Source organism: Mustela nivalis (genome assembly GCF_964662115.1).
Source record: "Mustela nivalis genome assembly, chromosome: 5".
Taxonomy (NCBI): Eukaryota; Metazoa; Chordata; class Mammalia; order Carnivora; family Mustelidae; genus Mustela; species Mustela nivalis.
Window position 1 is genome coordinate 101,754,204 of NC_139024.1, and position 26,170 is coordinate 101,780,373.

At 41.4% G+C, this 26,170-nt stretch overlaps 1 protein-coding gene across 7 annotated transcripts in view; it reads right to left on the reverse strand.

Moving 5' to 3' along the window:
* Positions 1-26,170, reverse strand: part of DST (dystonin) — a 469,472-nt gene that overhangs the window by 414,756 nt on the left and 28,546 nt on the right. The gene's annotated exons all lie outside the window — the stretch shown is intronic.

The window sequence follows — 26,170 nt, forward strand, 5'->3', positions numbered from 1 at the left end:
GTTCATTTCTGGAGAGTCTGCAGCGCTAATTCTACAAAGAGCTCTGAAAGTCACAGAGCTCAGTGAGATCATTTACATTCCTGAAGGGAGCATGGATGTAGAAGGAGGCTCAACATTAAAAAATGCTTTAAATTCAGTGACAATATTTTAAAAAAAAATAAATAAAAAACAGCAGGTGAGCACATTGCTTTACTTATGTGTATATACATCAGACCGCATGTGAAGAAGGGTATTTCTACTTAGGCATGAGGCATGGTAGAGGAGCAGGGCTGAATACTGTGACGTGGCAAAGTGTCACTCTATGTTCCTGAGAACAGACTCTGAAGGCAGGAAAGCAGGAAGGTAAAGCAACATTATAAAACACCAAAAAGTGAAGATTCAAAACTAAACAGAGGCAATGCCATAAAGAGAAGAGTACAAGTTCAGTTAAACCATATTACACAGAGTGCCTGGGTGGCTCAGGGGGTTAAGCATCTGCCTTCGGCTCAGGTCATTATCCCAGTGTCCTGGGATCAAGCCCCACACTGCTCTCTGCTCAGCCTGCTTCTCCCTCTACCCCTCCCCCTGCTGGTGCTCTCTCTCTCTGTGCCAAATAAATAAAATCTTTAAATAAGTAAGCCATATTACGCATTTGGGAATATATGATTTTGGAAAATCTCGAAGAATTACATAAAATAGTCTCCGCCCTCAGGTAGCTTACAATTTCTCAAAGAGCAGCAATTCTTGTATACACTGGCCTGTCTGATTAAGAGTTAAGGTGGGCAGTTGAGGACACAGTGCCGGCAGAACTCAGAGAGGGAATCAATGAATGAAACCGAAAATAGTCTATATTTGGCTTCGATATGTGGGTGGCATTTGAAAAATGAATAGACTTTATATTCCAGTCAAGGGAAACAACAGAAGGAATGAATGAATAAGTAAAATAATGGACGGAGGATAACATATTTATGCAGCAATTATTTCATGACATACTAGGATAAACATATAAGCTATGCATGAGGTACAGTGGGAAATTAGACGATATAGGGTGTTAAAGGCTCCAAGGGGGGCTTCAGTGTGGTTGTGGGTCTTCTGATCTTCTTTTTCAAAGTAGACTCCACGCCCAGGATGGATCCTAAAGTGGGGCTTGAACTCATGACCTTGAGATCAAGACCTGAGCTGAGATCAAGAGTCAGATGCTTAACCAACTGAGCCACCCACTGGCCCCAGGGGTCTTCAGACTTTTTTTTTAAATAGAATTTATTTTTTTAAGATTTTTCTTTATTTATTTGACAGACAGAAATCACAAGTAGGCAGAGAGGCAGGCAGAGAGAGAGAAGAAGTTGAGGAGAAAGCCCGATGCGGGGGCTCAATCCCAGGACCCTTGGGATCACGACCCAAGCCAAAGGCAGAGGTTTAACCCACTGAGCCACCCAGGTGCCCTGGTCTTCAGACTTTTAAAAGATGTCTGAAAAAACTTTTAGACTGCGTAAAAGCATAAAAAATTAAGAGAAAGAATTTCAGGGGGAGAAGCAGTATGAGATACTGAGAGAGTAATGTGCACACGGGAATTCCCACTGAGGGACATGGAAGAAGGTATGGAGTCTGATAATGGAGACCCCAAATACCAGGCCTAAGGACAAGAAGGAGGAGAAAAAAGACAAAAGTAGGGTGTGACCCACAGAGTCAAAATAGCACTGAGGTCAACAGAAATCAATAAGGAGGAAATGCAAATGGAAGAGGCAAAACTGAGGTCACTCTTCGGTGCTTTTCTCTCATCCCCAAACACACGGGCCTGTTCCCATCCCTCCTCTGTGTGCAAGCTCAGCTGGAACCTCTTCACCCAGAATAGTCTCAGAACATCCCCACCATTCCCACATAATCAAGAGATACTCCAGCAGCTGCCGGAGAAGAGGATTAGGAAGAGGGAGCTGGGCCAATCCCTAAAATGCCTTCTAAGTGGAGTTAGGACCAAACCATGAGAACCAACGCCACGTGGGGCTGCCTTTTAAACACGGGCATTCCTGGACACCCTTCCCTAACACAGACGCAGCGCACACTCTCTCTCTACTCTGCTTCCTTCTGAATTAGACTCTCTAGCTGCGAGGCCAAGAGGGTTAGTTTTTGGCTTGGGTTTAGGGATTTGGGAGGGGGGGGGGGTTGTTCTCCTTTTTCCTTCTTATTATTTATTTATTCGTTTACTTTAAAGTTTTTTGTTTTGTTTTGTTTTTTTAATTTAGAAACAGTGCATGAGCGGAAGCGGCAGAGGGAGGAGGATAGGGTGGGAATCTCAAGCGGAGGCTCCATGTTCAAGCTCACAACCCCGAGATTATGACCTGAGCTGAAACCAAGAGTCCGACGCTCAACTGACCTCACCACCTCTTTAATTTTTTTTTTTTTATTTTTATCGTGGTATAGTTGACGCACAATGTCACACTAGTTTCAAGTATGCAAAGAACCTCTTTTTAACAATCTCCCTGGTATTTCTGTGGTTCAAAGATTCAGAACCTCCAGGAGTCAGAGCTCAGTCTTACCACTAGGTGGCACTAACTTCCACATCCCCTACATTCTTTCCAGCTCAGAAAGTGTGCACTGGTAGAATTAACCAAGTATTTGCTGGTATACTAGTTCCTGTCATGCTGGGGTGAGGTGAGTACATGTCTTTGGTAAGAAGTAGATCCTCCTTCTCTTGTGTTCCTATGAATAATAGGCAACGTAATTTAACTTGTATTATTATCTATATTTCTTACTGGCCTACAAATTCTAAAAACACTTTGGGGAGGGGGGACTCCCTTAATGTGATGCCCTCAAAAAAAGATCAAGATCCAAACAGGTTGGTGCAATCCTTCTGGACAACAATAGCTGAGGAAACCTGCATCCCTGTATCTACTCTCAACAGATTCTACCAAGTGTGAAGGTACTTAAGGTACTACCTTACTTGTGATAATAGAAATTAGAAACAGTTTACACCATCCTTCTTTCCCTAAATTTCAGTCACTTTCTTCACGCTTTCTTTACACGTTCACATTTTTTTAAAGATCTGAGCAGCACCATGTAAGCCTCTGTGGTTTCTATTATAGCTAAATACACTGGCACTATTTTTAAACAACTTTTTATAAACATTACAGTATATAGTACACAGACCACAGCCAAACTATCTGGGATTGACTACTGCCTCTGTCACTTCTTAGCTGTGTGATCTTGAATAGTTACTTCATTTCTTCATCTGTACTATGGTGATGAAAACTAGGACTACTTTCATAGGGCTACGGAGATGAATAAATGGATTACAGTATATACTTAGAAGTGCATCTGCCGTGGAGTGATACATATATGTTGGCTGGGTTTATTATGTATTTCATTTGTATGAATAAAAGATATTCTTTTTTTAAAGATTTCATTTACTTATTTGAGAGAGAGAGAGAGACATGCAGGCACGCAGAGGGAGGGGTAGATGGAGAGGAAGAACAAGCAGCCTCCCCGCTGAGCCGGGAGCCTGATGCGGGGCTCAATCCCAGCACCCTGAGATCACAGCCTGAACTGAAGTCAGGTGCTTAACAGACTGAGCCACCCTGGTGCCCCATAAAAGCTATTCTTTTTTTTTTTTTTTTAGATTTTATTTATTTATTTGAGATCACAAATAGAGAGAGATCACAAATAGGCAGAGAGGCAGGCAGAGAGAAAGGGAGAAGCAGGCTTCCTGCTGAGCAGAGAGCCTGATGTGGGGCTCGATCCCAGGACCCCGAGTACATGACCTGAGCCAAAGGCAGAGACTTAACCCACTGAGCCACCCCCCATAAAAGCTATTCTTAGAGACAAAGCGTGTTATTAATCAGATATAAAAGGAAAATGCATCATGCCACAGGTGTGCCTTACTGACAGATACACATGGGTACTGTTGAGATACCAGCCACCCCTGACCATCAGGAGAGAGAATTCTTTGCTCCAGAGAATCCGGAGCATTTACTCTCTAAAGACTGAATCTAACCTGGGCTCGAACACAAGCTCCATCATGGAGTAGGAAAGCAAATTACTTCCCTGTGCCTCAGTTTCCCCATCGGTCAAATACATATACCTCTCTCATGGAGTTATGATGGTGTTTAAATGAGATAATTCACATTAGGTACTCACAACAGGACAAATATAACAATAAGTAATCAATAAATTATCACCGTTATCATCACTATTTCATTTCCTAGATGTTGCAGAAGCAATTCACCTGTCGGGTGTATAGTTATGATTACAGACACATCAGCCACATGGAGTCATCACTGGGCAGCCACCTGCTTATTTTCCTAAACTATGTACAGAATTATAGGCCCTAGTTTTATTGTATTTGCTTGTCTTAAATGCTACATTTAAAAAGCCTTTGGGGTACCTGGGTGGCTCAGCTGGATAAGCGACTGCCTTCAGTTCAGGTCATGATCCTGGAATCCCAGGATCCAGTCTTCAATCAGGTTCCCTGCTCATCGTGGGGAGTCTGCTTCTCCCTCTGACCCACTTCTCATGCTCTCTCTCTCTCTCTCATTCTCTTGCTCAAATAAATAAAATCTTTTAAAAAACAAAAATTAAAAAAATATGAAAAAGCCACAACCTGATAGAAGAAAATTTTATTTTAAAAGAGTAGGTTCTTACAGATGTTAACAGGACCTGATTGTGTCGGTATAATATCCATTTCTCTATTCACTTGATCTTGCCTGGATCCCCTTTAACCAATAGGTGATTAACACCTGGAAGTCTCTCAGCAGTGAACTTCTGCCATTTTTAGGCTACCCCATTTTATCAGTGCCTTTGGGGTAATAACTTCTCAAGATATGCAGTCTTGAGACAGAGTGCACCATATCGCACTCTAGATCCTGCCTCTTAGTGACCTGTACATTTAATGGGTAGACACATGGCCAAGTCTCAATTAATTGAAGTTTCTCCACTTGAACACTGAATACTACCTGGAGGGATGTAAAGACTGAAAAAAATCAGCAGGAATTCATCAGTCTAGTGGCTACACCAAAGACCTTCTGAAACGACCTAGTTTTGCCTGTTCTAACCAGATAGTCTTGATTGTGAATTCTACCATATATTTCTAATAAATTCTCTTTGGGTTAGTGACAGAGTCTGTGGCCTGCAAACAAAAAACCCCAATGTATACTCTTCTGTGATGCTTTTAGATGCTTCGCTATTTTCCTATAGGTTGAGTACTCAGATTTAACCAGGCTGGTTGTGTCGATTAGCATAAAAAGGGAGGAGACATTAACTGCAATTAATTTCCTAAGCACTACTTAGGTGCTAAGCCTATGATATCCACTTCTTAAGGAAGCAAACTGAGACTTATCAGGGCTAAGTAATCTATGTAAGGCAAAAACTTGCACTTAGAAAAGTCCAAATCAGAACTCGGGTCTACCTAACTCCAAGCCAAGACCAATGCCATGAGGCAGAAATTATATATAGGGCACTCGTGCATTCAGAGATAGTGCTCCACATATATTTGCAGGACTGGGCACCAAGAAAGTGCTTAGAAATCTATGCAGTTGATTAAAATAAGAAAAGGTCTATAAACAATTTAGGTAAGCGAAGAAGAATTTGAAAAGTTAACATTTCCAGGTAAGAATTATTATTAGAAAAGATCAAGCTACCACCTAGCTTACTGATCAAGCACCTGAACAAATGGAAACTTAACACACTGAGTCACTGAGCATTTAAATAGAATTGCTTGGGGCGCCTGGGTGGCTTAGTGGGTTGAGCCGCTGCCTTCGGCTCGGGTCATGATCTCAGGGTCCTGGGATCGAGTCCCGCATCGGGCTCTCTGCTAAGCAGAGAGCCTGCTTTCCTCTTTCTCTCTCTCTCTCTGCCTGCCTCTCTGCCTACTTGTGCGCTCTCTCTGTCAAATAAATAAAAAAAATAAAAATCTTTAAATAGAATTGCTTTTGTGTTATTGCTCTACCTGAGAACAACAAGGTTGATAGGTATATAAGATATGAATTTTCCATATACAAATATTATGATACTCAATAAGCTGATATTTTCATAATAATATAATATGATAATTGATAATAATACCTCATAAAACCTCTATGATTCTCTTCATCCAAGGCCAGAATTAAAGAGTACAGCAGAAGTTTTTGGGTCCATGGATAAAATTCAAAGCAGATGAAGAGGATAACCAATTAATTTGGATGGGAATAAATTATGTTTTTTTTGTCACTGACATCTACTTGAAATTTAGCATATCACTCAATTATGAAAGTACGCTATAAACCTGATGTTATTAGCAGTATCAGTGACTTTTGCCACCAAAAGGAATCAAATACATATATATATTTAATTATAGTGGCTGCAGGCATCTTGAAATACTATTTATAATCATCATTACTTCAGAGTCACAGTAGTTAACAAACCTGTCACTAGAACTTATTATTTAATTCATTAATAAAGAAGTACATATATTGCTCTGTCCAAAATGTTTTTAATAATTTATACTGATCTTTCAATATAATTGACTTCCTTTATAATTATACACATACACACACATTATAAGATTATGCATTTTAAAACATTCTGAGGGGCGCCCGAATGGCTTAGTTGTTAAGCATCTGCCTTCGACTCAGGTCATGATCCCAGGGTCCTGGGATGGAGCCCCACCTCGGACACCGTGCTTCTCTGTCTCCCACTTCCCCTGCTTGTGTTCCCTCTCTTGCTGTGTCTGTCTCTGTCAAATAAATAAATAACATCTCTAAAATAACAAACAAAACAATTCTGAGTCTGAATCCATGGGCTTCACTAGACTGTCAAAGAGGATTATGGCAAAAAATGGGTCCCCATTTCAGAAAACCTCAGAAATGAGTTTATGACTGAGACTGTTAGCTGCTCACCAAAAACCATGCTTGCCTCTTCCTCTTGGGCACAAGCTAGACTAGACATTTCCCAGCCTCCCTTGCACTTAGGTAGGGCCATTAGGCAGAACTGAGTTCTAGCCAATGGAATATGGACACAAGAAGCATATGTCATTCCTGGATCTAGCCCATGAATATTTCTCATCGCCACTTCTCCATGCTCTTTCTTTTGGTTGGGATGACCTTCAGAGCAGACTTGAAAGTCACATACTGAAGATGGTCGTGACTTTATCAGCAATGATCCCTGAATAACTGCATGGAGGAAACCACTCTGCCAACCTGTCACCCACTACACCCTTAAGTGACTGACAAGTATCTTTCTATGTTGTTTGAGCCATTAAAGTCTGTGTTTGCTATGGGAGCTACCCTAATTCAGTGGTTCTCAAACTCGATCAAGAATCAGAGCCACCTGGAAGGCTGATTAAAACAGACTGCTGGACTCCACCCTCAGAGCTTCTAATTCAGTAAATCTGGGACGGGGCTGAGCACTAGCAATCCTCAGATAATGCTGATGCTGCCATCCCAAGGCTGTACTGAGAATCCCTGCTGTAATGCCAGCTCCTGCCCCTTGCTAGGTATTAGTCAGTAATTCTGGTCATAATAACACTGTTCCCTATTGCACTATGTGCAGAGGGACCTTCAAGATTAAAGCGACTTTGTCACTTGTGATTTTAATAATCCTATACTAAAAGAATGGCCATGGAAGCCACTCTTTCAGCTGGATGAGAAATACTCTATCTGGAGCTACATTTTTGTTTTCAGAGAGGAGGTATTCTCTGACAAATAAGGGATAATGGGACAAAATATTACCTTTTCAAAGACTTACTTTCTAATAATCATTCTTTGGTATAGATCACTGGTTCCTAGCAGTGTGATGATAGTAAGAAGTCAATTTTTAATCTTTAAAACATCTAAGGAATTGTATACTTATTTTATTATTTTTTAAGATTTTATTTATTTGACAGACAGACAGTGAGAGAGGGAACACAAGCAGTGGGAGTGGGAGAGGGAAAGGGAGAAGCAGGCTGCCTGCTGAGCAGGGAGCCAGATACAGGGCTCCATCCCAGGATCCTGGGATCATGACCTGAGCTGAAGGCAGACACTTAACGACTGAATCACCCAGGCAATTCTTTTAGATATGCTTATTTTAGACAAGGTTTCATAGGTTAGTATTACAGTGTTTCTTTTTTTTTTTTTAAAGATTTATTTATTTGACAGAGAGAAATCACAAGTAGACAGAGAGGCAGCCAGAGAGAGAGGGAAGCAAGCTCCCTGCTGAGCAGAGAGCTCGATGCGGGACTCGATCCCAGGACCCTGAGATCATGACCTGAGCCGAAGGCAGCGGCTTAATCCACTGAGCCACCCAGGCGCCCCTACAGTGTTTCTTTTATACTGACTTATAGTCTATTAACTGGTTACTAGTTTCTGCCGATCAGAAGCTCTGGTTGGTGACGGCCTCCAAATGTCAAATGTATTGTAACTCGATCAAGATAAATGCAGTTTTATAAACAGAAATCTTCTAAAATCTCTTATTGATGTCAATCATTCCCTTCTTGACATATGTCCCACCCACGGTTCCTACTGCCTGGGAAAGCATGGTTTGTACCATAGCACCCCACCCCTCTGGGTCACACTTGCTGGGTCTTGATATTTGGGCTGTGTTCCTCTCTTGACAGTTTGACAGAGAAATACCAAGAGCTTGGGCCACTTGGCACAGAAGTTAAAACTGGGGGTGGGGGGGAACAGTCATTCTGTAGACCAGTGCTTCTCAAATTTTAATATGTATACACATAGCCAAGGATTCTGATTAAAATGCAGGTTGTCGGACCTGAGATTCTGCATTTCTAATGAATCTTCCAATGCTTCCGAAGCTTCCGATGCCACTGATCTATAGATCAGTCTATGGGTAACAAGGATAGAGAAGGCCTGATAGAAGCTCTGTGGCTCCTGCGTAGGCTAACAGTAACAAGGCACAGAAACCATGGTGAGGAGACAGGTTGATAGCAGGAAGAAAAGCAGCAGCCAGTGAACAGTGAAGTAGTTGTGAGTCACACCTCAGGCATTTCACTATGGCGAGGAGTGAGGCCTTGAATCCACAACCAGCTCTCCATTCATCTCTGTGAAGCCAGACCTTACTATGGGTCTTTCTTAAATTCCATTAGGGGACACATATATCCTTAAAATACTGTCGGTCCCTGATACTGCACCCAATGAGCCTAAGACGCAAAACGTGACCTCCGCGGTTGGGGCAGGGAGAAGAATAAAAGGAGACGTTGAGGCTGAAACCACTGGAGATACATCTCCTTTAAGAAGCTTAAGGGTGAGGCGCCTGGGTGGCTCAGGGAGTTAAGCCTCTGCCTTTGGCTCAGGTCAGGTTCCTGGGGTCCTCAGATGGAGCCGTACAACAGGGTTTCCGCTGGGCGGGGAGTCTGCTTCCCCATCTCTTGCTGCCTGCCTCTCTGCCTGCATGTGATCTATCTACCTCTCTCTCTCTCTCTCTCTCTCTCTCTCTGTCAAATAAATAAGATTTTAAAGAAAGAAGAAGCTTAAAAGGCTTTTAAATTATAACTGTTAGATAACCTAAGCAGGGATCCTAAGGGTACACGCAGAAAACAACTATATTCTCTCTCCTTACTGTCCTTCAAAGCCGCGATGAGGAACTCATTTTCTCCCACTGTAGAAAATTTTGAGTGGTCTCTATAGTTTTTCTGGTCCTTCTCAGATAATTAAGAAGCCTTCTAGCCACTTCTAGTCACAAAACCAGGGCCACTTCAGTGAGCTCCTGTCACTCTTCCTGGTTTCCTCTTACACAGAGCTTAAAGTGACTCCAGGCTCTTTCTCCCAAGAGATCCATAAGAAATGTTCATGCATCCTTTGTCCCAACACATTCTGGGAAAGCAGGCTCTTTCCCATGCAGCCAACTCAGCTCGTTCCTCCATTAGAACAGCAGGCCAGCCAATGGTCTCTACTCCTCTGAAATTATCCCACATGGTCTGGCACCCTCCTTGGCACATGGACTCTGAGAACACAAGTCAAACTTTCCCAGGGGTCTCCCTAAGGTCACTCTTGCAAGGCTTAAGAGGGCTTAGGGTGAGCCTCCAGAACACTGCTAAGTCACTTTCCAGATTCTAATCCTGAACTATCCAGTAGGGTAGCTACTAGCCACAGGTGGCTGTTTGCACTTAAATTTTAATTAAAATTAAACTACAGATTCAGTTCCTCAGGCATACTAGCCACATTTCAATTGTTCAGTATCCCATGTGGCTAGTAGTATTGGATGATGCAGATAGAACTTTTCCATTTTCATGGAAGGTTCTATTAATAGTACAGCTCTAATCTCTCATAACTTGATCCTCAGCCTTTATCCATTTAGCCTAAAATCGGTGATGGGTGATTATAAATGGCAGCATAGGCTAATTGCTGAGGCAAGCAACGCCAAAATCTCAGTACGTCTCGATCATGGATCAGCAAAGAGCAAAGGTACTCTGCTCCCTGGAGTCATTTAGGGTGCAAGGCACCTTCCATCTTGTGCCTCTGAATCAGCAACGTCCTCTCCACTCTACTAGTTTAGGGAGAAAGAGACAGGGATATGTGGGAGGTTTTCCGAAGGCCAGGCCTATAGATGCCAGGCCTATAGATGCCAGGCCTATAGATGGCCAGGTCTATAGATGCCAGGCCTATAGATGCCAGGCCTATAGATGCCAGGCCAATAGATGGCCAGGCCTATAGATGCCAGGCCTATAGATGGCCAGGCCTATAGATGCCAGGCCTATAGATGCCAGGCCTATAGATGCCAGGCCTATAGATGGCCAGGCCTATAGATGCCAGGCCTATAGATGGCAGTCATCATTTCTCCTTACATTTCATTAACTAGAATTCACTTACATGGCCATCACCTAACTGCAAGGGAAAGTAAAAAACGTATTTCAGTCCTGTGCCCAGAAAAAAGAGAGCATAGATATCGGTAAGCAATAGCAAAACTGCCACAGAGCTATTGGCAAATTCAGTTTTATAGCTACCCCCTCAACAAGAAGGGGACTAGATCTTCTCACTGACAACGCGAGCCTTACCAACCACAATACTTGGGGGCCTCTGGCCTGACTCAGACAAAAAGAGTTCCATTTACACAACATACTACGTAGTGAAACATAATTTGTCCCATTTATCTCGTGTTTTCCCAACATCGTTCAGCTGTTAACTACATTCAATTTTAATTCTTTATAGGTGCAGAAATAATGTTCATTTCTAGTATCAAACACCGTGCATCCTTGATCTCATTATTTCTTATAATATGTCTGGGAAGCAGATACTATTTTGATGTCCACTTTACAGATGAGAAAATCGACATTTCCCTGGGATTGAAACTCAGGCAACCTGACCCATACTCTCTATCAGGTGTCAGCAACTATGGCCAAAACTGACTCACTATTTTTCCAAGTTATATTGGAATACCCACTCATGTATGTATTATCTATGGCCACTTCTGTGCCACAAAAGAAGAGATGAATAGATGCAAAAGATTCACATGGCCTCCAAGTCAAAAATTATTATGATTTGGGCTTTAACAGAAAAACTCTGCCAACCCCTGCTCTAGAGGATTCTGTAGGGCCTTGAGCACTCTGCTTCCATCATAGACTAAAAAGTAACTCTGACTCGGTGTTTTGGTCTACAATCCGTGGTCTCCCTCAACAACCTAGTCTATGAAATATAAGGTTAGTTTAACTTCCCTCCGGCAGCCAGGTCTACCCCATCTGCTTGTGGTTTCATACGCAGATTAAACAACATCTGTTCTGCTGTTTCATCAGCCACATAAACAATATTACTAAAGGATGCACTTGCATTATTTTTCTAAAAAGATTATGGCTACTCCCTGATATTTTTTATATTCGGACTGTCACACCAAACAAAAGGTTTGCACAAATTTATCACGCTGCTTTTGGCACAACTGGTTTCCATCCTTCACCCTTCCCACCTCCCACTTTAGTTTTTAGAGATAAAGCCATCAGCACAGAGTGACAGTGAATTTTGTGGGCAGTGGCTGTCCAGGAAGGCAAGGCTTATTCAGTTGAAACTGACCTACACTCATCTTTCTCTTAGATAGGACTCCTCAACACCCCGTTTTTGGCCAAAATAAGCCATAAAAAGAAAATAGGTATCTCAACTTTGCAGAGACCCTCCCTCAGAGTCTGGAACTCACGCTGCATTGGTATTAAAATCAAGCCAAAAGTAGGGTAGAAACTGCATGCACAGTAGCAGAACCAGAACAAGAACATCTTAGTGGTCACTGTGGGGTACCACCCGAATCTTTCATTCATGAGCAGGTACTTATTTCCCCAGCTGCTAGGAGTGATGGCAGCTCCTGGCTTTCACCAGAGTCCCTTGTGGCAACTGCCCTCAGCTAGAGAACTAGCTGCTTAGCCTACAGTCAACCCCCTTCCCCAGGGCCAATCCTGGTCAATGCAAGGCTGAGTGTTTGCCTCAGTGAGGGACTTTTCTGAAGGGACTCTCAGCTCTGGAACTTGTGGGATCAGCAAGCGCATACATCACAATTCCACTTCTCTGTCTGGCCATCCTGCTTCCCTCCTTCCATTTAGGTGTTGTTCTCAAGGGCAGCCCTCCCCCCCCACCCCAGTACAATCCTCTGCACATAATCTCCACCTTAAAGTCTTTTCTTAGGAAGCTGACATGCCACCAACATGAGACTGATTTCCTAAACGGGGCCATCGATCGCTTACGAGTCATATTTAACATTCACTGACAAGAAAAAATCAGCAGTAAAGAGCTTCCCGAAGACAGCAAATCAATCGTTACAAAAAAATTAGAGTAACAGCAAAATACTGGGCAGCGTATCCATCAAAAACAGGTAGCAAGAGGATGTGGAAGCAGCTGTCATTGGGAAGTCCAGTGGGGAGCAGACAGAGTCCTAGAGGGAAGCTGAAGCTCTACTCGCAGCTAAGGAGGCCAAGAGAGGAAGGCTGCCTGGGAAACCGGAGCAGTCAGTGCAATCTGCTCTCGCTGCAGCCGGAGCTCAGCTCAGCGCCTCTTGGCAACCGGGCCCCAGCCCCGGGCACAGACGGTCATGCGCAATGACAGGCTCTATAAATAGCAGAGCAACCAACAAATCAGAACTCAGCCTTCATAATTGCAGATCAAGGGGTCCTATAGATGATTCCTTAAATGTGAACACAATCTGTTTGCATGCAGCTCTTTCCGAGCTACCACTCATAGACATTATTACCAACAGCCATGTCTACAAAATAAAGAGTCACAGTTTAAAAACATGAATATGTCAGACAATGTCCTTTGCAAGGTAAGAAGCAAGGAAATATGAAATAAGGAATCGTGTCTTATGAGGTGTTTACAACTTCCCAGTTGCAAATGCTAAGAAGCCAAATACCACCCAAACAGCAAGATTTCTGAAGTTGTAAATAGTCACACTATGCAAAGGCCATTAGCCTCAGTGAGCAAAAGCGGCAAGGCCAGTGATAAGAAAGCAGCACACAGGGGCATGAGGAGAGAAAAAGGAGCCACAGGAAAAGCACAGGACGAAAAGCACAGGAGACTGCTGAGGCTGTGCAGGAGAAAATGTGGGAGTGGGAAAGGGTGAAGCCAGGGAAGGAAAGAAAGGAAATGAGAGGAAAATATGGGGGGGAGGGGAAGTGCTAATTTGCAACAGGTCAGAGCCAAGTGCTAACATGGTTACAGAGTCTTCAAAGGCATCCTGAATAACCTACAAAATCAAAGCCTTTAAGAAGATCAAATCAATTTATCAAGGAACGCATCAAAAACAACTCAAGACACAAGAGAGGACAAAATAAAGATCCAACTGTGTGTGCAAACTGAACAGCTAACGCTCTACACCAAGGAAGAAGGAAGAATGCAGTATCAATAGCATCCCGAACCAGCTCTTTATTCTCCAGTAGTACGTTATTCTTGAAATCCAACAACAATCGCAATAAAGTACGGTTTCTACGAGAAATTCCTCAACCGACGCTGACGCCATCATGACTCAGGCAGATTGCGCCACAGCACGGAGGAGGGCAGACCGCTAATGGGGGAAAGGAGCAAGTGGGCCGGGTAAGGGTCCCGAGCACGTCCCCGGCAGAAGGCAGCGGTTTGGCACAACCGTGAGAACGTCAGGCATCCAATACTCAAAGCCAGGCAGGTACTTGTTGATAATTCAGGCATAGCAGAACCTGGGCCACCAAAAGGGGTAAAGGCCCCAAGATCCCTAAGTGTCCTCACTGTTGCCTGCCTCCCTTCCACTCTGAATTCTTGACCTTCCCCAGGATCTAGCAAATAAAAGGCATTTGAACAACAATCCCGCGTATGTATAAAGTTAACAAAAGCTATTCAGGCTTTTGGGCTGGAGTTTAGGGCAGGATTTCAGTCCCAAAGGTGAGTTGTGGACTAAAACAGTAAAGCAGGGTAGTCATTTACAGAGCCCCAGGCCAGGAGTCCTGAGAGGAATGCTCCTCAAGCTCACCGTCGTGCCCCAGGCACGAAGCCTTTGAAGCAAGCCTAAAAACAACACCGGCAGAGGCTTCTAGCAACTACTGCTCTGATCGGAAATGTCTCCAAAACTTGGACGGCCCCCACTGAGGGTGCACAGAGCAGGAAGGACTGGCCATTTCTGCCCACGGTCTGAAAGCTGACCCTTCGGCCTGAGGATACTAATTGAATGTGTATTTGGTCCATGTTCAAGTCTTAAATGCTTTTCTGGCAGCACATGCCCTCTCCAAATCTGCTTACTCGCAAGACATACTTATCAGCAAGAAGGAAAAAAAAAAATGTTTTCATGACCTAAAATCTTATGATAATTTATACCAAGTAAATAGAAAGAAAAAAAGGAGTGGAGAGAGCAAATAGGACCAAGGTCCAAACAAAGACAGTTCCTCAGAGGACTGAGAGAAATGTTTGTGAGTGAGAACGTTAGTCGATTCAGAGGGTGGCGATGACCTCCTTTACTGCTCATTTCTGCTCTGTCTTTGGCATATGTCACACGGACATCAGCAAAATCCCTGCTTTAGCGGTCACCTTGTACTGACTCTTTCCCAAGGTGATGCAGCAGCTAAAAGCTTTAAAGAGATTGTGTTATCCTCACTTGCAGCTATTTGGGCAAGAGCTATGAACTTTTTAACCTAGATCATATGATCCTGTCGACTTTTTCCATCCGATTGATTTAAGTGGTGTTTATTTCAATGTGGCTTTTTCACAATATATATCACAGTTTGACTTATCCTAAATGCATTCCTGCATATGAAGGCAAGTGACATGCTTCATTTCCCCTTCTGTCCTTTGTTCCTACACATATATGGCACAAGCAGCTTCTCAATGTGTGCTGGGTTTGATTTTTTCTTTTGGAAAGATTTCTCTAAAAATTTCAGAAAAGAACAAATTAGAAACTTAAACCCACCGAACAGTATATACCACATTCTTTCCGAACTATATAAATGAACATGTCTCTTTTATGCATCCCTCACAGTAATAACTGCAAAGTTAGTAAATTACATCCTGTCTCTTCCCCTACACTTATATATAAATAAAAATTTTTAACAAAAATAGGGCCTTGCTATAGATATTGTTTTGTACTTTGCTCTTCTCATCTAACAATAATATATAAAGAGATTTAAAATTAGATAGTACATTCTTTTTAAAGACTGATCAATTTTCTAGTATCTGGGTATGCCCTACTTTAGCCAACTATTCTCCTACAAATTAAAATTTGGGATATTTCTATTTCTTTCTACTGTAAATAGTGCAATAAACAAGATACATATGTATCTTTAATAAATCTCTACTTAGAAGGAATTGCCAGGCCACAGAAAAATCACATTGCAAAGATACTTCCAGGTTTGTCTCTAAAAATGTAGAACCAAATTACATTTCTAGCAACACTAGGAAAGTGTCTGTTTAATCCTATCCCTATCAACACTGGATAGTATCAACCTTTTTGTTTGTTGCCAGTCTGATAGGCAAAAAAAAAAAAAAAAAAAAAACTACTCTTAATTTAAATTTTTTATTCATAAGGTTGGAAATCCTTTCAGGTTTTTTATAAGCCTTTTTTTTTCTGTTTTCTTTGAATTATCTGTTCACATCTTTTGCTAATTTTTCTATAAGTTATATGTATTTGCCATATTGATTTTATGGAAGCTTTTTATAGACTATGACTCTAACTCTTTGCTATATATTCAGCAAGTACGTTTATGTAGGTTGCAACCTGTCTTTTAATCTTATTGTACAGAAGTATAAAACTGACAATCTTTTCCTTTATGACTTCTAAATTTTTTTCCTAGAAAATTTCTCCCAATTGCTAGATTTATAAAATGTTCTCCCAAATCTTCTTTTCCTTAAGTCCCTTAAGTGTATATTTATAATCTATCTAGAATCAATATAATATTTTTAAGCCATCTGAAATTAACTTTTAACTATGGTGTGAGGTATAGACTAATTTTATTTCCTCCCAAGTGGATAACATCCACTGGAATATTCCTTCTAAAGAGTTTATTTTATTCATTTTTAAATTTTTTAAAATGTGTTTATTCTTTATTATAGAAAATTTCAAAATATAAAAAAGAAAGTAAAAGAGTATAAAGAACTCTAAGTACCCACCACCCAGCTTCAAGAACTATCAATCCATTTCTATTGATTTCAAATGTCATTTTTATCATTTATTAAATCTCTACATATATTTGAATATGTATCTGAACACTGCTATACTTTAATTGGTGTGGTTATTTTTAAAATAACATATAAACACATAAAATTTTTTACAATAACAATAGGAATAGTGACGCCTGAGAGGCTCAGTGGGTTCAGCTGCTGCCTTCGGCTCAGGTCATGATCCTAGGTCCTGAGATCGAGTCCCGCATTGGGCTCCTTACTTGGCGGGGAGCCCGCTTCTCTCTCTGCCTCTGCCTGCCACTCTGCCTGCTTGTGAGCACTCTCTCTTTCTCTCTCTCTGACAAATAAATAAATAAAATCTTAAAAAAAAAATAGAATATACTCCATACTGCATTCTAATGAAATGAAAAGCATAGTAAAATACAGGCTAACTACTATCACAAATAGATCGAAAAATACGGTGACTCAAACAAGATAGAAATTCATTTTTCTTCTGGCTAGTTCTCAGTTGACAGGTGGCTCTGATCCATGAGGTCATCCAATGAGCCAGGATCCTACTCTATCACTACTCTGCCTTCCGCTCAGGTATTCCTTGTTCACACATTTGAAACTGGCTCACCACCACCACAGCTGCTTTCCAAGCACGGAAGAAAGAAAGGGACTGTGGGAGACAAGCAGTTCTGTTTTAAGGACTTGACCTAAATGTGCATGCATCACTTTCACTTATATCCAATTGGCCAGAGCTTAACAGAACTGCAAGAGAGGCTGAGAAATGGAGGCTCTAGCTGTTTCGCCATATGCCCACTCATAAGCATAGAGTATCCATATTACAAAACTAGGGGAAGATTGAATTTTGAGGAAAAATTCATAGTCCTTACTATAAAAATGAATGTAAAAAAATTTTGTATCATAAAATTTTATCTTTAAGATTTTACGTATTCTTTCTTTTTAAAATTTTGTTTATTTATTTGACAGACAGCAAGAGAGAGCAGAGGGAGCAAGCCATGCAGAGGGAGAAGCAGGCTCCCCAATGAGCAGGGAGTCCAAGGGGGGCTCAATCCCAGGACCCCAGGATCATGACCTGAGCCAAAGGCAGACACCTAACCAACTGAGCCACCCAGGCGCATCTTATTTATTCATTTGAGAGAGTGAGAGAGAGCAGGAGGAGGGGAAGAAGGAGAATCACAAGCAGACTCCATACTCAACACGGGACGGATATGGGGCTCGACCTCAAAACCCTGAGATCATGACCTGAGCCAAAATCAAGAGTTAGATGTTCAGAGATTGCATGGAGCACTGGGTGTGGTGCAAAAACAATGAATACTGTTATGCTGAAAAGAAAAAAAAAATTTAAAAAAAAAAAAAGAGTTAGATGTTTAACTGACTGAGCCACTCAGGTGCCCCCAGAGTTCAATTACCTTTAAAGGCACTTAAGTTGTCAAAATTAGAAATAAATTATGCTGTTTTATGTTACAGAAAGATAAGAATTCCAAAGTTCCAAAATTGCTAACTTCCAGTAATAACAAGAAACTCACAGTAGCAAATATTTTCAAACAAACCAAGAAAATAAAGGTGATATTTGAATAATGAATAAAAAAGTAATTGCTCTTTTAAATTTGCAGTATAAAAAGGGTGTTTTGAAAATAGATATTTTATTTTATTTTATTTAAAGACTGTATTTATTTACTTGACAGAGATCACAAGTAGGCAGAGAGGCAGGCAGAAAGAGGGGGAAGCAGGCTCCCTGCTGAGCAGAGAGCCCAACTGGGGGCTCGATCCCAGGACCCTGAGATCATGACCTGAGCCCAAGGCAGAGGCTTTAACCCAATGAGCCACCCAGGTGCCTCTCACCAAAAGTTCTTATTTAAACGATGATACTGATAAATATTTTCTGGGTATACTGCAATTCCTTTTGAAACAGGTACACTTTTGGAGTAGCTCAGGGCTTTGGAATACTATGGAGACAGTGAGGCTCCCTCACTTCCAGTGGGAACAAAGTTCAAAGTGGTCTTCATGTCCAGCAATTAATAGCTATTATCAAAGTCCCTGAGCATTCCAAACTTGACTTCTCTGGAGGTTAAAGGAAACAATCTCATAAATATTGCCACAAAGGACACTGCTTTCGAAGGAATCAATGACCAAATCTCCAACACGGTTTAAAGGGATGCTCTCCTCAAGGATAATCTACAAGAACTGACTTACAGATGTCCAACAACATTGGAAACCTAATAATTCTTAGTTTGATAAAGAAAACTCTGGCTTGGGCCAAATAATAATCCAGGCCCATCAAAGACTCTAAAATTTCCATTACTGACTACTGAACATCATTGAATCATTGGTCTACTGAAAAAATGATCATCTTTGTGAACTAAAATATAAGGCCACAAAGAGTGTTGACTTTGCTTGCCCCACCTGCCTGAAACACAATTCAAGAAGACCTCTCTTCACTGCTCCTACACACTTTAAGCTACCCAGTATACCATTTGAGGTTTGGCAGATGGATTTTATACAGTTTACCCTGTCTTGTGGGTATAAACATGTCTTGGCAAAGGTTTGTGTGTGTGTGTTTTAAAGATTTTATTTATTTATTTGACAGAGAGAGATCACAAGTAGGCAGAGAGGCAGGCAGAGAGAGGAGGAAGCAGGCTCCCCACTGAGCAGAGAGCCTGATGTGGGACTCGATCCCAGGACCCTGAGATCATGACCTGAGCCGAAGGCAGCGGCTTAACCCACTGAGCCACCCAGGCGCCCCAGGTTTGTGTGTTTTAAAATATCATTCCTACTTGGGAATGCCCCTTACACTTCATAACCAGGGAACTCACTTCACCAGTCAAGTGCTTCAACAAGCCTGTGCTGTTTGGCCAGTCTAACCTTTACCCGTAATCCGCAGGGTTAGCAGAAGACATTCTAGCATTAAGACTCAACTGGCAACATCTGTATGCTAGCCAAAAGCACTGCCACTGGTCATTCTGAACCTCAGTTCTACCCTTTTTGGAACTCATAAACTCTCACCTCTTGAGATAAAAGCTATTTAATTATCAATGAGTTAAGATACAATGCTTAAGATATAAACCTCAGATGAGAAATGCCTGAGAATTCTCCCTTCTACCCTTCCTTGTTACTCACATGTGACCTCAGTGGTTTCAGCCTGCACACTTTTCTTCCAACTGAGACATGACAATCAAGTAAGGTCCTTCTGGCACTAAAGGATGATATTACTTTAGTGTATGAAACCACTAAATAAAAAATCCTAACTCTTGATTAGCAATGCTTTCAAGCAAAGATCTTGATCAAGGGGAGTATGGATAATGTGAAAAATAAACAAAGGAAAGCTCATTAAAAAGGAGTCAAGAAACCCTGAAAGGAGAGCTCTTGTGCACCACCACCCACCTTAAGAAGCATACCTCACACACCCCAAAAGGAAGAAGCTTATTTAACCTAACCCAGCAGGAAGAAGGAAAAACTTCTTGCCCAGCAACAGCCTGGCCAATGAGAAACTGCCACATTCAGCCAGTGAGAAGCTGTAATAGCCCCTTCAGCTTCCTCCTTTCCCCTCTAAAAGCAAGCCCCTCTCTCCTGTTCTCCAGACTTGTTATGGTTTTTTTTGTGTGTGCTGAATTGCCATTCTCTGCTATTCCCAAATAAGCTTATTTTGCTGGCAGAATAGCTGGCTCTTTTTTCTAAAGTCAACATGCTTAAACAAGAAAATCTGAGAGGATGACTGACACAATTTATATTGTTTTATCTCAGCTTTGGTCATCTTAGGTTTCTACTAATGTCCTTTTATGGTGAAGGAAATTTGATAAAAGCAATAAATGAAACATATCTAGAGAAAGAGACATTTTTAGCAGTGAATGTACAAAATCATCTAGTTTTTAAACATGTCGCTTATTTTAACCATCAGAAGTACAAGCTACTTCCACAGTACAAGAAAGATCTCTCGTTTTACCTTACATACCCTAAAATGTTCCTAAATAACTTCTCATTTATAGTATAAAAAATTTTTTTAATAAGAGGTAAGCTAACATGAGAGTCTGAATTCTTGCATGATGGAAAGGGACTTGATTCTGCTTACCCCCTTTTGCGATTAGAGCACCTCCAAAAAAGGAGTGAAAACTACATTTCTAGGAGCATTGTAGGAAACGTATGCAAAGGAGCTACCAGTTCTATATGCAGTTTTCTATGCAATCCTGGAGCTCCTGGATGGCTCAGTTGGCTAAACATCTGCCTTCAGCTCAGGTCATGATCCCAGAGGCGCAGGATCAAGCCCTACATCAGGCTCCCTGCTCAGAAGGGAGTCTGCTTCTCCCACTGCCCTTCACCCTGCTCACGTTCTCTCTCTCTCTCTCTCTTGCTCTCAAATAAATAAAATCTTAAAAAAAAAAAAAAAGAAAGAAAGAAAAGAAGTGAAAAAAAGAAAAATCCAAAGTACAAATATTTGCTTTTTTAAAAAATTGTTTATTTAATTTTATGAGGTAAGAGAAGATACAGATTAAAACATTCCATTTCAGGGGCATCTGGGTGGCTCAGTGGGTTAAAGCCTCTGCATTCAGCTCAGGTCATGATCCGACGGTCCTAGGATAGAGCCCCAAGTTGGGCTCTTCGCTCCGCGGGGAGCCTGCTTCCTCCTCTCTCTCTGCCTACTTGTGATCTATTTCTCTGTCAAATAAATAAATAAAATCTTCTTAAATAAATAAATAACTTTCCATTTCAGGCCCAACTTTGATTGAACTAACATATGTGTGTCTGCTTTTTTTCAAAGGGGTTAAGGAACACTGATTTGGACACCTTAATGCCTGGCTAATTTAAAAAGCTGTCTTAGCATAGTAACGCTGGGCCAACAGGTCACAAAAAACATATAGCCAGAATAGCATTTAATAGGAAGAGTATTACTTTTTCATCTAGACTTTGAAGAACCTGGCAAAACCAGCAATCACGAATCCAAGTTCACTCTACCCTTCTCAGAGATGGCAGAAAAGGAGAAAAGCACTGACCTTCACAGGATGCCTAGTGGTGGGGGCTGGGAAGGGATGGGGGCGAAGTCTAGGACAGAGGAACAAGAGGAGAAAGCTCCTCTCCTTACGATGTACAGAGATCAAGAGGGGAAAAAAGAGAGAGATAAAGAAAAAAAGAGAGAGAAAGGCCTTGGGCCAAGAGGTCTGGCCTGACACTTGACAGAGCCCTGGCCTCCCCAGAGTTGGGGGCATTCAGCTAAACCCTCCACTGCTAGAACTTTTACTGGGATCCAGGGTGCATTTATTCTAAGTAAAGGCGGCAGCAATTGTTTTCACATTGTGTAGCTTTTGGAAAGGAGGCACATCTTCCTGGGAAGACACTCCAGCTGGAGAAACCATAAGATATATTCCCCTCAGTTTCTATCCTCCACCCACATTCCCCACTCCCTAAAGGGAAACAGAAACTAACTCTGTGGGATAGGAATAAAGGCACTCATACTGATTTACAGGTAAGAATCGGTCTTCCTATTTCACAGCTGATAAAACCAAATTGACTTGCCAAAAGAAGTAACACTTCTGAAGTAAGGTTATAAGGTCAGCAAATTTATACTGTCGCTGTCAGACAATTTTTCCTTATTTGGGGGGGTACTGTCAAACCCTTTAAAGTGGCTAATTTTAACTATTAATGTAATTCAATAAAAAGCATAGATATATTTGTAATTTTTCTCCAAAACGGTCCCACTGTCCCTACACAATCCAACACAACTAAACATAATTGAGTACACTGAGAAGAAAGAGAAAACTAAAACTTACTCTCTACCTAGAGAGTAAAGAATAAAGAGTACATAAATATGTTAATGCATTAAGGTATACCTTGGTCAGGTTACATCAGTGGAGCAGTAAGATAAGGATAATAATATTTCTATGTGCCTGAATAACTTTTGTGGCTAAAGAGGCTCCAAAGAATTCTAAATCCTCCTCTGTCATCCAAACACAGATTGCCAATTAAAATTTTTCTAGCAGCTCAAGATGGGAAAACATTCAAGCTAAACATAATCCCATGCTCTATATTTATGCTTTCTAGGTGGAGGCATCATGGAAAGAGCTTTAATTTCGCTCAAACCCCTCAACGTAATCCTCTGCTTTCAGGTCATCTCCTCTCCCAATGGAGATATTTTTAGCAGCTCTTATTATTCCCACTCATTGTCTTATCTCTACTATCATCATTTCCTGAAGCAGGACAGAATTTCCTGATGCAGGAAAAACAAACACAAGCGTCCTGATACAAAAGGTGAATTATTATAAAGCTACCAGAGAACTGCAGACTTTCAAAGCCTTGAAAACTTTCTGATTTATTCTGATATACATCTTCTGATTAAGCAGACTGAAAAAGGTGTGTTGTCAGAAAAGCATCTGCACTGTAGACATAAATCAAATATAAATTAAATTCACTCTGAATGAAACATTACGTTTACTTTCATACAGTGTAAGTGAATTGTTCAAAACCCACCTTTTAGCATTTGGTACCTGATACTGAAGTCCCTTTAGAGTCCTATCTGTGTAGCACTGTACTAAGCACTGAAAACAGAAATGAAGACCCAGTGCACCCTCAGGAACAACACAGACTTAAAAGCAAATGAAGCAATGAAGGAAAGATAAAGAAGTGTTCTCAGGAGACATTATCGGGGAGGTGGTCTGTGTGTGGTGGTGCAAGGGGGGCTCCACTGTAAGAAAAGCCAGAGTCACCGCTTCAAAAATGAGTAAGGATTCTACAAGGTCAAGGGCAAGAGAAGGCCCACTGGTCAGAAAGAGGAGGATGCATGAAAGCCCTAAAAATAATTGATGAGCTGGGAGACTGGAGATGAGATCAGAAACTTGAACAAGGCATTCTTCCAGTTTTCCTTTACTTCCTCCCAAGGTAGCTGGTGATCCTGATGTTTTGGGGTAGTTTTTAAAGGAAGGCAGGAGATCCCCTCAGGTTTCTGAGTGGAAAGCTTATTAAACCTGTTTGACTGAGTCGGTGGAAGGATGCAGTCTTCTCAACCTAGGACAGTTATGCCTCACCTCAGATGTAAGCGTACTTGGAGAACAGACGACACAGGGGATACAAAACATAACATACCAGAACCCAAGATCCTGTCATGACCATATTCATGATTCCACTATTAAAATGCAAATATGTGATACCGGAAAGGTCATATCAGTTCAGAGTAGGTAATCTCAGCAGGGACTGGCATCAGAATAGGATGGAAAAGAAGAGCAGGTAAGATGGAGAATTACGTGAAGACATAGTAAGATAATTATGGGATTAAAAGGCACCAGAGATACCCTACCTATTTTAGTTTGCTATGGACCACCTTTTCTCAACTAGCTCAGCTAATGCAGCATCAAACATTTTTTGAGCCATTCTGGATACATTTAATAAAATAATCTCCCACTATATGATACCAAACTAGCACCAGACCCAGAAAATCTCATAAAGGGGATGCCACCAAACCTTAAGAAGTGAAAACGACATAAAACAACAAGAGAAACCAAGAAAGCCTGATGTAAAATGCCATCTGAACTGTTCCAGAGTTTAGAAGAAACATGGGAAACCCAAAAATGTTATGAATCAAATAACAACACTGAAATAGAACCCTGATGACCTGAGAAGAGATTCCTGAAAACAGGTAATCTGAAATAATCTGAAAACAGATTTCCTGAAAAGAGAAAACTTCAGACCAATCTCAAGTATAAAGATTAATACAAAAATCGTAATGAAAATATTAACAAGAAGAATTGGCAGCCAATTAAAAGAACACATGATGGAGGGGGATTTTTTTTTTTTTTTTAAGATTTTATTGATTTGAGAGAGAGAGAGACAGCGACAGAGAGCATAAGCAGGGAGGAGAGGGAGGAGCAAGCTCCCTGTTGAGCAAAGAGCCCAATGCGGGGCTCGATCCCAAGACCCTGAGATCATAACCTGAGCCAAAGGCAGGTGCTTAACTGACTGAGCCACCCACATGCCCCTGAAGGGGGATTTATTACAGAAATTCAAGAAAAGTCCGGTGTTAGAAAAATCCACTATTATATTTCACAGGTCTAAAAGGAAAACCCACACAATCATCCCCATTGGAACAGAAAAAACATTGAGGAAAATTTTTCAGAAAACAATCTGGATCACAACATTCAATAAAGTAAGAATAGATGAGTCATAGACAGGGTCCTTTCAGGGAAGCAGAAAGCTCACCAGCTCATCAGAGGGAATGAGCTCAGCGGAGGGAATTTAATAAAGGGAATTGATAAAACAGGTGTTGGAGGACTAGAACAGCAAAAAGAGGACACAGAGGTAACCACTGAGATAATAAATGCAGCTACCACCTCTAAGTTGAGGCCAGGGGCAGGAAGAGGTTAGGTTACAACAGTGTGGTAGCTCAAAGGAGAGGCCCCACAAAGCACACTGCTCAACTACCATTCTTCAGGAGCTCAGGGGAGGACAGTGCCTCTGGGTTGGGGCTCACACCTCTGGGGAGGGACCACCGCCTGGCTTCTTCCAGCACCTATGAGGGGAAGTGATGAAGCTGGTTCTGGCTGTCTACAGAAAACACTAGAGGCTGTGGTAAGATACCTGGACTGGGAAACCTCTGACAGGAAGAGCAAGAGACAGGAAACTCTTCTCCCTCCTCTCACCCTCCAGCTCTCTCTAGTGCCCTCTATTGACAGATCCCAACAGGAAGCCGATGTCAAAAGCTCTAGGAGATGTAGTCTGCAGAATCTCATCCTAACTCCAGAGGCTATCATATACAAGGGCAAGGTGAAGCTGAAAACAGAAAATACATACATACATACATACATAACCAGCACAGATGGAGAGTTCTGAAACATAATAAAATGTTTTTATGTCAGGACACCTTGGTGGCTCAGTTGGTTAAGTGTCTGCCTTCAGCTCAGGTCATGATCTCAGGGTCCTGGGACGGAGTCCCGCATCCAGCTCCCCTACTTAGTGGGGAGTTTGCTTCTTCCTCTGCCCCTATTCACGCTCTCTTTCTTCTCTCAAATAAATAAATAAAATCTCTTTTAAAAAAATCTTTTTATGTCAACCTAAAACCCAACTTATGCTTACCAGGGAAATACCAAAGACTTTCTCAGTAAAGTGAGGCACCAGAAAATGATACCTACTCTTATTACTATTATTTGACATTTTGCTGGATGTCCTAGCGAAAAGAAACTTACCCATGAAAGAAATAGAAAATGCACAATAGGAAAGGAAGATGTACAATAATCTGTACTTGCAGATATGTTTATTGTTTTGTTTGTTTAAGATTTTATTTTTAAGTAATCTCTAAACCTATTTGGGGCTCCTACTTGCTGGGCTGAGATCAAGAGTCACATGCTCTAGTGACTGAGCCAGCCACGTGCCCCCAGATGATGTTTGTGTACCTGGAAAAACCAAGAGATTACACTGGAAAGTCCTACAGACATTAAAATAAGTAAGTTAGCAGATTAAAAGGTTAAGATAACAAAACCAATAGTTTTTATATATAGAAACTACAAACAGAAAATATAATGAAAAAAAAAACCCGCTTTTAATCACAACCAAAAAGATAAAATCTAGAAATAATCCTAACAAGAGATGTGGAAGAGATACATGAAAAAGACTCTTTCACAAAAGAAGAATTTAAAATAGAAAAGTATACCAATTATTAGATAGGAAAACTCAAAATCACAAAGATTCAGTTCTCC